Source organism: Salmo salar, chromosome 07 (genome assembly GCF_965601325.2).
Source record: "Salmo salar chromosome 07, fSalSal1, whole genome shotgun sequence".
Taxonomy (NCBI): Eukaryota; Metazoa; Chordata; class Actinopteri; order Salmoniformes; family Salmonidae; genus Salmo; species Salmo salar.
This window is the reverse complement of record NC_138297.1, coordinates 26,896,811-26,913,287: the sequence shown is the minus strand read 5'-3', so window position 1 is coordinate 26,913,287 and position 16,477 is coordinate 26,896,811. Positions and strand designations below refer to the sequence as shown.

The 16,477-nt window shown below is 43.5% G+C and overlaps 3 non-coding genes across 3 annotated transcripts; 1 reads left to right on the top strand and 2 right to left on the bottom strand.

Moving 5' to 3' along the window:
• The first annotated feature begins 6,107 nt into the window (after positions 1–6,107).
• On the top strand, positions 6,108–6,179 carry trnad-guc (transfer RNA aspartic acid (anticodon GUC)). The gene has a single exon. It is a non-coding gene; the product is annotated as a tRNA-Asp (tRNA).
• Positions 6,180–13,857: 7,678 nt separating this feature from the next.
• trnad-guc (transfer RNA aspartic acid (anticodon GUC)) lies at positions 13,858–13,929 on the bottom strand. Its single transcript has one exon. It is a non-coding gene; the product is annotated as a tRNA-Asp (tRNA).
• Positions 13,930–14,885: 956 nt separating this feature from the next.
• Positions 14,886–14,958, bottom strand: trnav-aac (transfer RNA valine (anticodon AAC)). Its single transcript has one exon. It is a non-coding gene; the product is annotated as a tRNA-Val (tRNA).
• Positions 14,959–16,477: the final 1,519 nt, after the last annotated feature.

The following is a 16,477-nucleotide window of genomic DNA, read 5'->3' as shown; positions in this document are numbered from 1 at the left end:
CCCTTCAACGCCTGGGCATGCTCCTGATGAGGTGGCGGATGGTCTCCTGAGGGATCTCCTCCCAGACCTGGACTAAAGCATCTGCCAACTCCTGGACAGTCTGTGGTGCAATGTGGCGTTGGTGGATGGAGCGAGACATGATGTCCCAGATGTGCTCAATTGGATTCAGGTCTGGGGAACGGGTGGGCCAGTCCATAGCATCAATGCCTTCCTCTTGCAGGAACTGCTGACACACTCCAGCCACATGAGGTCTAGCATTGTCTTGCATTAGGAGGAACCCAGGGCCAACCGCACCAGCATATGGTCTCACAAGGGGTCTGAGGATCTCATCTCGGTACCTAATGGCAGTCAGGCTACCTCTGGCGAGCACATGGAGGGCTGTGCGGCCTCCCAAAGAAATGCCACCCCACACCCTGACTGACCTACAGCCAAACCGGTCATGCTGGAGGATGTTGCAGGCAGCAGAACGTTCTCCACGGCGTCTCCAGACTCTGTCACGTCTGTCACATGTGCTCAGTGTGAACCTGCTTTCATCTGTGAAGAGCACAGGGCGCCAGTGGCGAATTTGCCAATCTTGGTGTTCTCTGGCAAATGCCAAACGTCCTGCACGGTGTTGGGCTGTAAGCACAACCCCCACCTGTGGACGTCGGGCCCTCATACCACCCTCATGGAGTCTGTTTCTGACCGTTTGAGCAGACACATGCACATTTGTGGCCTGCTGGAGGTCATTTTGCAGGGCTCTGGCAGTGCTTCTCCTGCTCTTCCTTGCACAAAGGCGGAGGTAGCAGTCCTGCGGAGGTAGCAGTCCTGCTGCTGGGTTGTTGGCCTCCTCCACGTCTCCTGATGTACTGGCCTGTCTCCTGGTAGCGCCTCCATGCTCTGGACACTACGCTGACAGACACAGCAAACCTTCTTGCCACAGCTCGCATTGATGTGCCATCCTGGATGAGCTGCACTACCTAAGCCACTTGTGTGGGTTGTAGACTCCGTCTCATGCTACCACTAGAGTGAAAGCACCGCCAGCATTCAAAAGTGACCAAAACATCAGCCAGGAAGCATAGGAACTGAGAAGTGGTCTGTGGTCCCCACCTGCAGAACCACTAGTTTATTGGGGGTGTCTTGCTAATTGCCAATAATTTCCACCTGTTGTCTATTCCATTTGCACAACAGCATGTGAAATTTATTGTCAATCAGTGTTGCTTCCTAAGTGGACAGTTTGATTTCACAGAAGTGTGATTGACTTGGAGTTACATTGGGATGTTTAAGTGTTCCCTTTATTTTTTTGAGCAGTGTATTTACGCTCAGTGTGTCGTCGTGATCTTTGTTGGAAAGGTCGTCCTGTTGGAGAGTTCCCTCTCTCTCTCTCTCTCTCTCTCTCTCTCTCTCTCTCTCTCTTTCTCTCTCTCTCTCTCTCTCTTGGTTAGAATGGATCTTTCAAAGCGACATTCATTAATGTCGTTATAGAATGGATGTTTCGTCGGTCTTCGCGTTCAATGATACCGAATTTCTAGCTGCAGACTAGTAATTAATATCAAAGACTTGATATTATTCTGTCGGTATCGATAGTCTAAAAGTTTAACCACGTGGTATGGTTAAAGTTCAGTCGAGGAATGCATGGTCAAACCTTGGCTCTCTCTTCTGAGGTAATCTGGTCTCAAGAAAGAAATTCTGGGTGGGGGTTTTATACTGAACATAGAAAAGCTGTCACATGACGCCTTGTCCTGTCTGTGTCCCTGGGGGCGTGCCGATGACTGAGTTAAGCTTTGTACAGAAATACAATTCTCTCACATTAACATCAGTACATAGCATCTCAACATATTCCAAATAGCTTTAATCTTATTAAATCATTTTATACAACCATTAGATGTAAGTCTCATCGCTGAGGCTAGTATATAAACCTTAGTATGGTAATATGGCCATATTGTCTCTAATGAGCCTCACAAAATTGTACCAAGCGGACCAGTTCGTAGCTGGATTCTTCACCGATCTTTTATACCTTCTCCAGAACATAAATCTCGTTTGGTTCTCCAATTCTGTGAGGTGGAAGAATCCTTTGTTCTCTCCATGAAAACACTCTGTCTCCTTATACTGGGGCCATGAGGCAGGACATTCTCCTTTGGAATTTTATGACCGGCTTCACACAGCCTTGTGTCAGAAGTATAGAGGTCGGGGGATGGTGCATGGAAAACCCAGAGGGCAACGTCATGACATACCCCCCCCCCCCCCGGTGGTTTGGAACTTGTTTATCCTGCAAGTTACAAATCAACATAAAATCATGACCACGTGATGTCCCGTTTGTAGATCATCGCTGCAGTCCCCTCTGGTGGTTGAACTTGGTATGCTCTCTGAAAGCGGAGCAGTCCACCACAAGGATTGGCAGTGATGTCCGATTGGTGGTCGCTGTTGCAGTCCCCTCTAGTGGTGTACCTTGGTAGGTTCCCTGGAAGCTGCAAAGTACCCCAGGAAGGGCCAGGGAATGTCCTGGTCGGTGATCGCCGTTGCGGTCCCCCACTCTGGTGGTTTACCTTGGTAGGCTCTCTGACAGTGGGCATGCCGCCATAAGGATAGGCCGTGGGTGTCCGGATTGGGGTCGCCGTTCTGGACCCGTCGTCCAGACTGGAAGATCTGGGCAGTAACTTAGGCAGATGTTAACAACGCACACACACTCATGAAATATATATAATTACATTCATTCCCCAATGAGCGGCGTTGTGGCACTAAGTGATGGTTGTATGGGGACTTTGTTTATGGCTCTATCACTTCCTAAGTGTCAAAGGAACTGAATCGAAAAGGAATGAAAGCATAAACAAAAGACATACAAAATATAGTTCTCACACAAAAATCATCTAATTGGACTGTGTTCTATATACGTCCAATGTTCTGGCAAAATTATTATCATGGCATTGTCTCTAATGACATATCTAGGGTTTTCCTACTTGGTGTGTTGCTTAGGCACTATCCTAAGTTGATAACTATATGATAAGTCTACAGCTGTAATGCACTAGTTTTGGGCAGTCTACAGGGATGACCTATGGACTTCTGGGAAGAAAACTGGTGAATGCTGTAGAGTCAAAGGCCTAGAAGTAAATGTTCAACTTTACTAAGGCTGGTATATGTCTCAGCCTCCAGTATTTATGCTGCAGTAGTTTATGTGTCGTGGGGCTAGGGTCAGTCTGTTACATCTGGAGTATTTCTCTTGTCTTATCCGGTGTCCTGTGTGAATTTAAATATGCTCTCTCTAATTCTCTCTTTCTCTCTTTCTGTCTTTCTCTCGGAGGACCTGAGCCCTAGGACCATGCCTCAGGACTACCTGGCATGATGACTCCTTCCTGTCCCCAGTCCACCTGGCCGTGCTGCTGCTCCAGTTTCAACTGTTCTGCCTGCGGCTATGGAACCCTGACCTGTTCACCGGACGTGCTTGTTGCACCCTCGACAACTACTATGACTATTATTATTTGACCATGCTGGTCATTTATGAACATTTTAACATCTTGACCATGTTCTGTTATAATATCCACCCTGCACAGCCAGAAGAGGACTGGCCACCCCTCATAGCCTGGTTCTTCTCTAGGTTTCTTCCTAGGTTTTTGCCTTTCTAGGAAGTTTTTCCTAGGGAGTTTTTCCTAGCCACCGTGCTTCTTTCACCTGCATTGCTTGCTGTTTGGGGTTTTAGGCTGGGTTTCTGTACAGCACTTTGAGATATCAGCTGATGTACGAAGGGCTATATAAATAAATTTGATTTGATTTTATATATTGCTTGGGCCCTTAAGTGGTCCTAGCATAAATCCTAATTGGATGATCCGTTGTGCATGTGTGTTTATGCTTACACAATTGCGCATGTCAAGGGAAGAAAACCAAGTATCCTGGCAGATTACAACTTGTTCAGAATGAGTCTGACGTAGTCAGGTAATTTTCAGGTCAATGCCTGGAAGTCAGTCAGAATTGGTGTCAAGGGAGTCTGTAGTAGTTTTTCTACAAGTCACTGTGTCTTCCACTATTGTAGTGGCGATAGGTATGAAGTCTATTTCATAGCTATGTTATCCACGGAGGAGCTAACCTCATGACGGAAGTACTCTTTAAGTATTGGACCAGTCGTACGTGGTGTGATCATGGTTCATGACTTCTTATAATTTTCCTCCTGAATGGAGGGTCCTATTTATTAGTGACATGTGTGTTAACCATTGGAAGAGTGCACTGGAGATTCCCCTCTATGTGTTGCACTCTGAGTGACTCCTATGTCGCTGTTGTCAATGGTAATTTGATTGGTTAGGTCTCTAACCTTCTTACTGATTGTAGCTGGACTGACTGTTGCTAGTATTGCTACTGGTACTCAAGGGGACCAGTTATCCTACCTATTTATTCTGAAATATTATCTACCGGAACACATGATTGGAGCATTTTACTAGTTGTATTGTGGTTGACCTTCACATGGCAAGGAATGATTATTGTAGCCATTTGTTTTGGAGGTGGACAAGTCCACTGGACTTCCTTTACGACCAGTGTGGTACACCTCAGTACTATCTTAGATGTCTTCTAAGATAATCCCCGTCTAGGGGCCTGTCTGCTCCTCACTGTTCTCATAGGGGAGTTTACAACTAGATTTGATTTATGCTCTGGCGGCCTCGTACGGTGTTGTCCGTAGTCTCGACCCCCCCACCGGCCTCGATGAGGCTCATCATGGGTCTAGGCTACTATTCCCCCCCTTTGTGTCTCGGGACCCCCCCACCAGCGGGTGGTGTTGGTGTCCGATGCGCAAACGAAAAGATTGGACCCTATGTACGAGTTGTCAGCGGCCGCGTTTTTATGAGAATGGCCGTCAACCAAAATCTCCTGGTGTTTGTGTTTCAAAACGCTCAGTGGCTGTCGAGGCATGTCAGTCACCACCGCGTCCGCGTGTGGCAACCTCTTCAGTACCTGCGAACTGAGACGAGGATATCGGTCTGTGATATCGCAAAGTGTTTCACCAGTGGGAGTCATCGGGTCAGTTGCTGGACTGACGCCAATAGTGTCATTGTAAGGGGTGACAGTCCCCAACAAAGCGGAAGGTGTATCATCGGAAGCAGAGTATACTCTGCGCATCAATGTTTTTCTTGCTGAGACGGCCGCAGTGCTTGCGGAAGTGTCCAAAGGGCAAGAGAAGTTCATCTCAACTATCGTATTGCACGAAATAAGTGGTCAACAAGCTTTTGTAGTCTGGCTTTTCCTGGGACTCCACAAGATTTAAGAGGAATAGCCGTGGAAATGGAGAGGCCAGGTGCGTAATTGCGAAACAGAACAATGACAGACAGGATCGAGATGTAGCCTATAGCTTAAATTAGAAGCATATTCATATTAGCCCATAATTCATAAACTCAATGTTAGCACAGTGATATAAAAATAAATCGAAATCATAGGTAGCCTGAACACTATGTGCGCTTGCGCTGAGTGCGCTTCCTCCCAGTCCCCTGATACCAGCTCTAAATGCCTAAAAGCTACCCTATTGTTTCAGTTTTTTAGGGACAAGAACTGTATCATACCTAGGCTACAACAACACAATGTAATGAAGAATGTTATTATTGTTTTCAGTTGAGTAGCCTACAAAACTCGAATCTAGGCTGTCAACTTCAGTAAATAGCCTATCTCAAAAGCCTGGCGTATTGAATGCATATTAATTTAGAAATAACTGCATCTAGCCTGCCTGATTGGGCAACCATTTAGTAGGCAGTTTAGCCTACAAGGTCCAGGCACGTTAGCTGGCCAGTAATATGTTGTATTTTCTCAGGATGTGTAGGCATAAATATGCTAATGCATGGATTTCTGGTGGCGCGCATATGAATTATGATAATGCAAAAGCATGGAGAAAGTTAATTATTCCCATCAGGCCCACTCCTTGAATGCCCTACTCTTTGAAGTTTGCAGTTGTCTAAATAAGCACTATTTTGCTCAACATATATATATTTTTTACCATTTTAGTGTGTGTATGTACTCTACTCTATTTATACTTTTCAACAGTAAAAGTTTCTAAAAATATGCTGGAGAACGTCATGCTCAACATCACTTTTAGCTCTAGAGAAAGGAAACAAACTAACTTCTTGTGAAAACTAGGTAGATTGTCTTAACGTACGCAGTCCTCGTTAGTATAGTGGTCAGTATCCCCGCCTGTCACGCGGGAGACCGGGGTTCAATTCCCCGACGGGGAGGAAAGTATTTTTTGAATTCTGTTATGAGAGATAACCCCATAGTAGAAGGCAATTCATATCTTGACTTTGACCCCGTTCTATTTTGAGATTCTATCATAATGACATTCTGAATATGGCTGCCCCCCGCATTTAGAATAACACTCCACGTAGAATGAAATCACAGACAGCCAAACATCAATGGTCAGTGTTCACGAGGACTGCTCGTTGTATGGGTCAGTATCACAGATCTGGGTCAGTATCCCAGATTTGATTTATGTTGTTTGAACATACATACAGCACGAGGACAGTGGCGTTTAACCCACTGGTAAAATGGGTGGCGGTGGTCTGATAGTATATAAAGCAAAGGTCTGTCGTTGTAATTAGGGGTGTGAATGTTTAAACGTTCAAATGAAATTGGGATTCCAAACCGATAAACAGTCTGGATTAATGATTACACCCCAGCTCTCTCTTCTCTAATGATGTGAGTGTGTGTTCAGTCTTCGGTTCGTGTCGTGTAGAATATCCTAGCCTATTCATTGATGATAGGCCCTGCTTTACTGAAGTTGCAAGACATTGAAAGCCAATAAATTGCGAGATACAGCATTCATTTGTGAGATACAGCTTTTGATTGCCGATAGATAGGCCTAGTGCACGTTCTGACTTTGTCTGCCTGGTGGCCAACCTGTCTACACTGTACCCCTTCCCTCTCTCTATCCGTCTCTCGCCACCTCATTATGGAAGATGTGAGTATTTGTGTTCTCGGAAGTTCGGCATTCGACTCTTAGGAGTCGATTCCTATTGGAATCTAATCTTAACAATCAGAAATGGGGTCGACACAGAGAGTCGAGGAATCAATTATTTTGGAGTCGACTCTCTACCACTACGTCATCGTCGTTAACGGTTGTAAAAATGGCTGAGAAAGGCAAGCGACAGCAGCGAGGCATTACTTTGAGGTAAAGGAGTAGGAAATGCAATCTTTGCGAGGTGGAATTGAGGTTCAGTAATGGTAGTACAGGTGCAATGCTTAACCATCTGAAATGAAGCACCGTGACACCCAAACCGTTGCTGGCAGCAGCACAGATGCATTGTGAATTCACATGGAATTGTATGCATTTTTCTTATCGTTTAAACGTTAAGAAAAAAAAATATTTTTCACATCCCTAGTTTTAATGCTGTAAATCTTTAAAAAATATAATTGTCTCGAAAGACCATATAATTTGTCCATATTAATCCAACTAGGACCATACAATTTATAAATATGAAGCCAACTAGGACCATATAAATTAAATATGAATCTGGTTCAAAGGACCATGAAATGTATACATATTAATCTGTCTCGAGGGAACATATAATGTTAGTGTTTATAGATATGAATCCGCCTCGAAGGACCATACCATTAATATACTGAACAAAAATGTCAACGCAACATGCAAAAATGTCAAAGATTTTGCCAAGTTACAGTTAATAAATGAAATCAGGCAATTTAAATAAATTCATTAGGCCCTAATCTATGGATTTCTGGGCAGGGCGCAGCCATGGGTGGGCCTGGGAAGACAAGGCCCACGCACTTGAGAGCCAGGTCCGCCCACTTGGGGAGCCAGGCCCAGCCAATCGGAATGAGTTTTTCCCAACAAAAGGGCTTTATTACAGACAGAAATACTCCTCAGTTTCATCAGCTGTACAGGTGGCTGGTATCAACCGATCCCGAATGTGTGAAGAAGGTGGATGTGGAGGTCCTGGGGTGGTGTTGTTACACATGGTCAGCGGGTGTGAGGCCAGTTGGTTGTAATAGCAAATTCTCTAAAATGACATTGGAAGCAGTTTAGAGAAATTATTTGGCAACAGCTCTGTTGGACATTCCAGCAGTCAGCATGCCAATTGCACTCTCCCTCAAAACTTGATACATCTATGGCATTGTGTTGTGTGACAAAACTGCACATTTTAGAGTGGCCTTTTATTGTCCCCAGCACATGTTGCACCTGTGTAATGATCATGTTGTTTAATCAAGTGGATGGATTATCTTGGCAAAAGGGACGTAAACAAATTTGTGAACAAAATTAAGAGAAATAAGCTTTTTCTTTCTGGGATCTTTTATTTCAGCTCATGAAACATGGGAACAACACATTACATGTTGTGTTTATATTTGGAAAGACCTTCCTGGACTTACAGTAAGCTCGCTTTTGACCTGCTTTGTTTCCTGTTGTCACATGTGATTGGTGTGTTGTTGAACATGAAAGATGACAAGTTACTATACCTACTGGTAAAATCACTGTCAATGGTCTGTGATCTTCTGTTACTCAATACCTTGATCATTCTGTGGTCTCTAAGGAACATATCATTTATTCATATTAATCCGGCTAGTATGACAATGTAAATTATGTCAATCTGGCATGAAAAACCTTAGCATTTATATTTATCTCGCTTGAAGGACAATGTTGGTGTGTGTGTGTGTGTGTGTGTGTGTGTGTGTGTGTGTGTGTGTGTGTGTGTGTGTGTGTGTGTGTGTGTGTGTGTGTGTGTGTGTGTGTGTGTGTGTGTGTGTGTATATATATGTGTGCCTATATGCCATGAAAGTGACTCGGCATTACATCATTCTTCCGGGTCAGTCCCCTAATTATTTTGAATGGGCTTGGCGATCATATATTACATTCTTGAAAATGCAGTTGTTTAAGATATATATTTATCAAATGATATTCGTGATTGTGGCTGAATTTACTCCTGCCAGATGCCTTTTAATAAACTTATTTTGGGTATGTGGGACGCTACCGTCCCACCTGGCCAACATCCGGTGAAATTGCAGAGTGCCAAATTCAAAAACAGAAATACTCATAATAAAAATTCATAAAACATACAAGTGTTATACATCGGTTTAAAGATTAACTTCTTGTTAATCCAACCGCTGTTAGGGTTGAACTGGCTATTTGTATGCATAACCTTTATAATATACCGGGGAAGCTATGCTACAATATTAAGTATATAAACTACGGATAAATCAACTGCTGAAGACAGGAAGACCGACACCCGGCGACAGGAAGTGCGTCACTAGGCTGGGACCTGCCTGCACGCCGACGTTAGGAGGAGCAAGTTTAAACCACGCTCCTCCTCCCTCTGACAGGCCAGCATTGAGCGGGAACTATCTCTGTCAGAGTATAAAAGAGAGAACAATAGAATGTGACGCTCTCTTCTTCTGTCTGCCCTGCGAGGTGTCACAGAGAGACCGTATACGAACGACATATTTACCATACACGTGTTTGCATTAATTAAAGTACAGCTAAATCAGAAGTTACTATGTGCTGACTATTTTGTTCTGATACCAGAAACGAATAAGACGCAACTTTAACACCGCGGTGTCAGATTTCAAAAAGTCTTTAGGGCAAAAGCATACCATGCGATTATCTGAGGACAGCGCCCAGCACACAAAACATTACAAACAGTTACCAGCCAAGTATTAGAGTTACAAAAGTCAGAAATAGCGATAAAATGAATCACTTAGCTTTGATGATCTTCATATGGTTGCAACTCACAAGACTCCAAGTTTCACAATAAATGTTTGTTTTGTTCGAGAAAGTCCCTCTTTATATGCAAAAACCTCCGTTTTGTTGGCGCGTTTTGTTCAGTAATCCAATGGCTCAAAGGCAGTCACAACTGGCAAACGAAAAATCCAAATAGTATCCGTAAAGTTCGTAGAATCATGTCAAAAGATGTTTATAATCAATCCTCAGGTTGTTTTTAGCCTAAATAATCGATAATATTTCAACCGGACAATAGCCTCATCAATATAAAAGAAAAACAAGAAAGGCGCGCTCTCGGTCAGGCGCAGGAAACAGCTCTGGCGACTTCCCAGGGTCCACTCACTCAAAGTGGTCTTACTCCCTCAATTTTCAGAATACAAGCCTGAAACAATTTCTAAAGACTGTTGACATCTAGTGGAAGCAATAGGAAGTGCAATTTCAGTCCTAAGTCATGGGATACTGTATAGGCATTCAATATAAAACTACAAACATTAAAAAATCCCACTTCCTGGATGGATTTTTCTCAGGTTTTCGCCTGCCATATCAGTTCTGTTATACTCACAGACATTATTTTAACTTTAAAGTGTTTTCTATCCAAATCTACCAATTATATGCATATCCTTGCTTCTGGGCCTGAGTAGCAGGCACTTTACTTTGGACACGCTTTTCATCCAGAGGTGAAAATAGTGCCCCCTACCCTAGTGAGGTTAATAAAATGTTGCGCTGACGAAGATTGCTCGACATTTTTGCCCTTTTAAGGCCATTGAAAAAGCTAACAAACGTTAGAAAACTACAGGGCTACTTCCTTGAAAATGTTGCAGCACTTTAGTTGCATGTTGACACAACCATTGGAAAAAAGTGTTGTTGTGTCGTAAACTCCATGTACAGTTGGATGAGATCACGGATGGCCAGAGGTCAACTGTCAAGGTCAAATACACCACAAGTCTCTGTTGTGCAATTGGTTAGTGCGTTAGACTCTTAAGCTATAGGTTGGTGGTTGGAGCCCACCCAGGGATGAGATTTTTCAATTTGTAGTGCTCCATGAAGTGACATCCTGGACTTGTAATGAGATTCCCTGTGACTTTGGCCTGCTGAGGGTCAATTCCACCAGAAGCTTCTCTAGCACAATCTGTTACCGTTTTAGACTTTCAATCTAAAGGTTGGTGCTTTGACCCCACCCAGGGATGACATTTTTCAGATTGTAGCGATGTGAACAGACCCTTCCTGACTTGTAGTGATCTTCCATGTGACTTTGGCCTGCTGAGGGTCAATGTAACCACATGTCTCTGTGGCACAATTCCTTGAAAATGTTGCGGCAGTTTCGTTACACGTTGACAGAATAATTGGAACAAAGTGTTGTTTTGTCATAAACTCCATGTACAGTTGGATGAGATCACAGATGGCCAAAGGTCAAGTGTCAGGGTCAAACACACCACAAGTCTCTGTGAAGCAATTGGTCAGCGCGTTAGACTGTCAATCTAAAGGTTGGTGCTTCGACCCCACCCAGGGATGACATTTTTCAGATTGTAGCAATGTGAACAGACCCTTCCTGACTTGTAGTGATCTTCCATGTGACTTTGGCCTGCTGAGGGTTAATGTACGCGCAAGTCTCTGTGGTGCAATTGGTTAGTGCGTTAGACTGTTAATCTAAAGGTTGGTGGTTTGAGCCCACCCAGGGACAGTGTCTTTACATTTCTGCTGATGTGGAAAGACCTTCCTGGACTTACACTAGGCTTGCTTTTGACTTGCTGTGTTTCCCGTTATCATATGTGATTGGTGTGTTGTTCAATGTGAAAGATGAGGATTTACTATACCTATTGGTAAAATGGTTGTCAATGTTCTGTGATCTTCTGTTACTCAATAGCTTGATCATTCTGTGGTCTCCAAGGAACATAGCATTTATTCATATTAATCCAGCTAGAATGGCAATGTAAATTATGTCAATCTGGCATGAAAAACTTTAGCATTTCAATTTATCTCGCTTGAAGGACAATGTTGGTCCAGTGTGTGTGTGTGTGTGGTGTGTGTGTGTGTATATGTGTGCCTATATGCCATGAAAGTGACTCGCCATTATGATGGTGATGGTGGTCTTGGGGGCCTGGCCAGTAGGTATGGTGGTGGTGGTGGTGGTCTTGGGGGCCTGGCCAGTAGGTATGGTGGTGGTGGTGGTGGTCTTGGGGGCCTGGCCAGTAGGTATGGTGGTGGTGGTGGTCTTGGGGGCCTGGCCAGTAGGTATGGTGGTGGTGGTGGTCTTGGGGGCCTGGCCAGTAGGTATGGTGGTGGTGGTGGTCTTGGGGGCCTGGCCAGTAGGTATGGTGGTGGTGGTGGTGGTCTTGGGGGCCTGGCCAGTAGGTATGGTGGTGGTGGTGGTCTTGGGGGCCTGGCCAGTAGGTATGGTGGTGGTGGTGGTCTTGGGGGCCTGGCCAGTAGGTATGGTGGTGGTGATGGTCCGGGGGCCTGGTCCCATGGTGGTGAGGTGTACAGGGCCAGCTGCATGCCCCAGTTGCTGAGAGGCCTCATGTAGGCCAGGGAGCGGTCAATACCCTTCTCACAGTAGGCCTTGGAGGTCCGGAAGACCATTACCAGACGCTCCCACACTGTCCGGTAGCAGCCCTCTGCACTACCGTAGACCCTCCTCCAGCATAACCTGACACAGAGCGAGAGTGGGCTGAGATATTGGGATTGATTTATTATTTGGTCAATTGTCTGGATATTTTGGTTTGAAATGTGGAAGATGAGAGAGTCATATAACAGTCAAACATTTCTACCGTTTGTTGAATTTACTCAAATGACCATACAAAATGTGTCACTCGTTGGATCATAGTAGTGGCCAGTCCGTACACCACCCTGGTGTACGGACACTTGAGCGGTCAGGCACCCCCATTGGCCTCATACCGTTGACCGCACCCATCTGACCCCTAGCAAAACTCACCACATTCAGGTGAAACATAGACTTCAGTGCACTGCAAATCTTTTATTTAGGAAAGGCCTGGGGAAGGGGTTTGAACAGTAGTGCTTTGTTTTGTTAGATTCAAAGTGTGATCAGAATGTGTTGTTGAGTCTGGAAGTCATTCATAATAATTACAATATAAAATTGTATTTTATGCGCTTTTTAAGAAAACCAAATTGACTTTACGTAGTCACAGAGATTATCAGCAATATTTGAAAAAAGCAACAAGCAATAATATAAGCATTACTATAAGCATTTCTAGACCAGCGGGGGTTAAAATAGCAGTCTGATCAGGGGCAAGATATTCCTCTGTTTGTCCAGTGTGTGGCGCTGTTTAGTCAATACTTTTCTATTAGTGTTTTAATAGTCAACAATAGTATTGCTCTTTATGTCTTGGCTTGTCTGACCTGAAACTCGCCATCTCACAGTCCAGATACCCGTAGGAATCACTGGCCGGTGTTATGCCTAAATTCTCCCCCCCCCCCCCTTCGCCTTCTTCATTGCTGCGACTTGCTTGCTAGTTGAGATTTCTGCTCTTCACTCCGTTGTCAGTTTAGCCTACATTTCACTGATCTTCGTATAAGAAAGCATTTTTGTCTGCAGTTTTCAGTTTGGCTATTTGTTTCAAGAGTATGTGGCGGTTCTGGCTTGTATGGCGCCCTGGGCGAACCCCCCCTTCAGTGCACGCCTCTGCCCGCATCAGGAAGCTCGGGCCCTCGGCATGCCCATGTCGCCCGTACCTAAACCCACTTCCGATTTTTGTATTAGTCTATAAATACATCTCTTTGCAAAAATTCATCATCTATCCCATGTCTTATTCGACTAATATTTTTGAAAGTGTAAGGATAATAATTCAGCCATAGTTGTTCTGAAATGTTGATTGCTTGCCAACATTTTACTCCCTCCTCTATGTTTAATATAACAATCATACATTAATTATTAATTTCGGTTGCCTATCCTGTCGTGAAGTTTGTTCTATAGAAAGTATTTGACTCTGGTGTGTCACAGAAAGTATTTCACTTTAGCCACAAAATTAAGGAAATTAGAAGGGGTGAGAATTCTGGCAGGGGGGAGATTTTCGGCACATCACATGCACACTAGTCTGACATCCACTGCTGTCGTAATTGTAGTACTGGCCTGAAGAGACCGAGAGACCGTAAAGTCAAGATCTGAATGGCATCTTACTGTGAAGTTTATCTCACAGACAGAAATATAAAAAAAACTATAAAACAAATTCCTCCCCGTCGGGGAATTGAACCCCGGTCTCCCGCGTGACAGGCGGGGATACTGACCACTATACTAACGAGGACTGAAAGTTCGGTTTAAATTCAATTGTTATGTATTTAGCACACTGTATGTGGAATTGGCATATAACGGCCATAAACATTTTATGCTTTGGCATTGGTATTCCATACTACTGAGCGATTAATGCTTTTTGTGGTCGGTTCGGTTTCGGTTAGATTCTGAAAAAATAATCACGGTTTCTGATATTCAATGCGCTAGGCATTATATGGGTTGAATGCTGTAACAACACAGAATAAAACAACTAATAAAAGTCCTTCAATGGTATTGACTGCTTATCACTTATTAACCATCAGTTATTCACATTACTTTAATAAAATATTAGTTTTATTTGATGACTTTATTATTTAATTTCAAGTCATCTCATCTCTATAGAGCTGCTGTCTGCCAAAATCACTATTTTTGTAGCTCTTCAATGTAAATAATTCATACTTTAATGAACTTACAATCACTTAAATCATGTATTTTCAGGCTCGCAAAGTAACTGCTTTCTATTTCTATCACACACACACATAGGCCAGCCACAAAGCCACACAGTACGCACTGAGACAGAGGCGGAGAGAGAGCAGATTATCATTCCTATAATCTAAAACTAATATGGTGTGAGAGCAATCTTGAAATTACAAAAACGAACAAACTTAATCTCCGACTCCATTACAACCTGAAGGGGATAAAATTACATTTGAAATAAATGTATCAAATAATTAAATACTTAAAAAAAAAAATCTCAATTATTTTTATTAAATACATTTGCCAAAATTATATATTTAGTCATGTCTGTATAGAAATAAATAATATAATTCAAAATCCTACTCCTGAGAGCATAATTTAGCCACCCAAAAATATATACCTGTGGATAAAGTGTTCCATTTCATAATTGCATGCCATAACTTGCTCTCCTGTTAAACTTGAACGCTTAAATACTGTGTATGAAAACAGCTATTATTGCCCGCCAAAAAAGTATGTTTCCGCCCGGTCTCGAACCGGGGACCTTTCGCGTGTTAGGCGAACGTGATAACCACTACACTACGGAAACTAGATGCTAGCTGATGCTGACTGTATAGTTTTATCCTTGTAACTAATCCTACAGAAGCACCCCAACTCTGAAATTCTGTTTTACCTGGCAGATGGACTACATGTCCTGCATGTACTGTATGTACTGTATGTCGGCTGAGTCCGAGCGGTGGAATCCCTACGCTACTATATATTATAGTTGTATTACATTATTATCAGTGGTACCTGGCGGACGGGTGACATGTCTTGGAGGTACTGTGTGTCCTGGATCAGGTGATAGTCCTGCAGGTCTACAGAGACTAACTTCAGGTTCAGGTCCTTCCAGTCGGCGGTGTCGTGGATCAGGTAGGCGATAACGTGCTGCCGCTGTCGTCATTTAGAGGTCACAACAGACTCACTCATTGGGTGACATTTTCAAAGTGCAACATTTTCGTGCCTCTTGACTTCAACGTATATCGCGAACAACCAAGTTACATGCACATATCTTAAATCAGTACCAGTATTTAAAATTGAGAACTTTATATATGAAATTGTCTCAATGGTCCATATAATTTATTTTAATATGAATCCAGCTCGAGGGCCATATTGTTTCTTTGAATATGAATCCAGCTCGAAGGACCATATCATTTATGAATTGTAGCTAAATGTTGGTGCAGTGTGTGTGAATAGTTGTCTTATACCTGGTTCCCGAGGTCATGAGGGACTAAGTTCTCAACCTTTACGGGAGAATATCTGCCACTCGTCAGATGGCGTCTTTTCGTTCGCTACACCCGCAATAACATCTGCTAAATATGTGTACGTGAACAATAACATTTTATTTTAGTTGTTGGTTCACACAAAACCCACATACAGCGTAGAAGTGCACATCATATGTGTTGTACATCCTGTACTCCTGACCTATGGGGAGAAGAAAAGAGAGCATTCAACATGATCGAACTCCCACACACAGGCTCAGTGGGGGGGGAGTTTATCCTACCCGTCTGGGAATTCAACCCCGGCCTCTGGCACTGTGTGCCCTACATATTGTTAGGGTTGAACTGGCTAATTGTATGCATAAGGGCCTTATATAATATACTGGGGAAGCTATGCTAAGTACATAAACTACGGATAAACCAACTGCTGAAGACAAGAAGAACTACAACCGGCAACAGGAAGTGCGTCACGAGGCTGGGATCAGCCTACACGCCGACGACAGGAGCAAGTTTAAACCACGCTCCTCCTCCCTCGGACAGGCCAGCATTGAGCAGGAACTATCTCTGTTAGAGTATAAAAGAGAGAACAATAGGATGTGTCGTTCTCTTCTCTGTTTTGCCCTGCGAGGTAAAACAGCGAGACCGTATATATACGAACCACACATATACCACACACGTGTTTGCATTAATTAAAGTACAGCTAAATCAGAAGTTACTATGTGATGACTATTTTGTTCTATTACCAGAAACGAACTGTCGCAACATTAACAATATGTTTAAAAGACCCGCTCCAACTCACCTCATCTATCAGGTGATTTGCTTAACAAAAGGTACATTTTAATAGCGGTG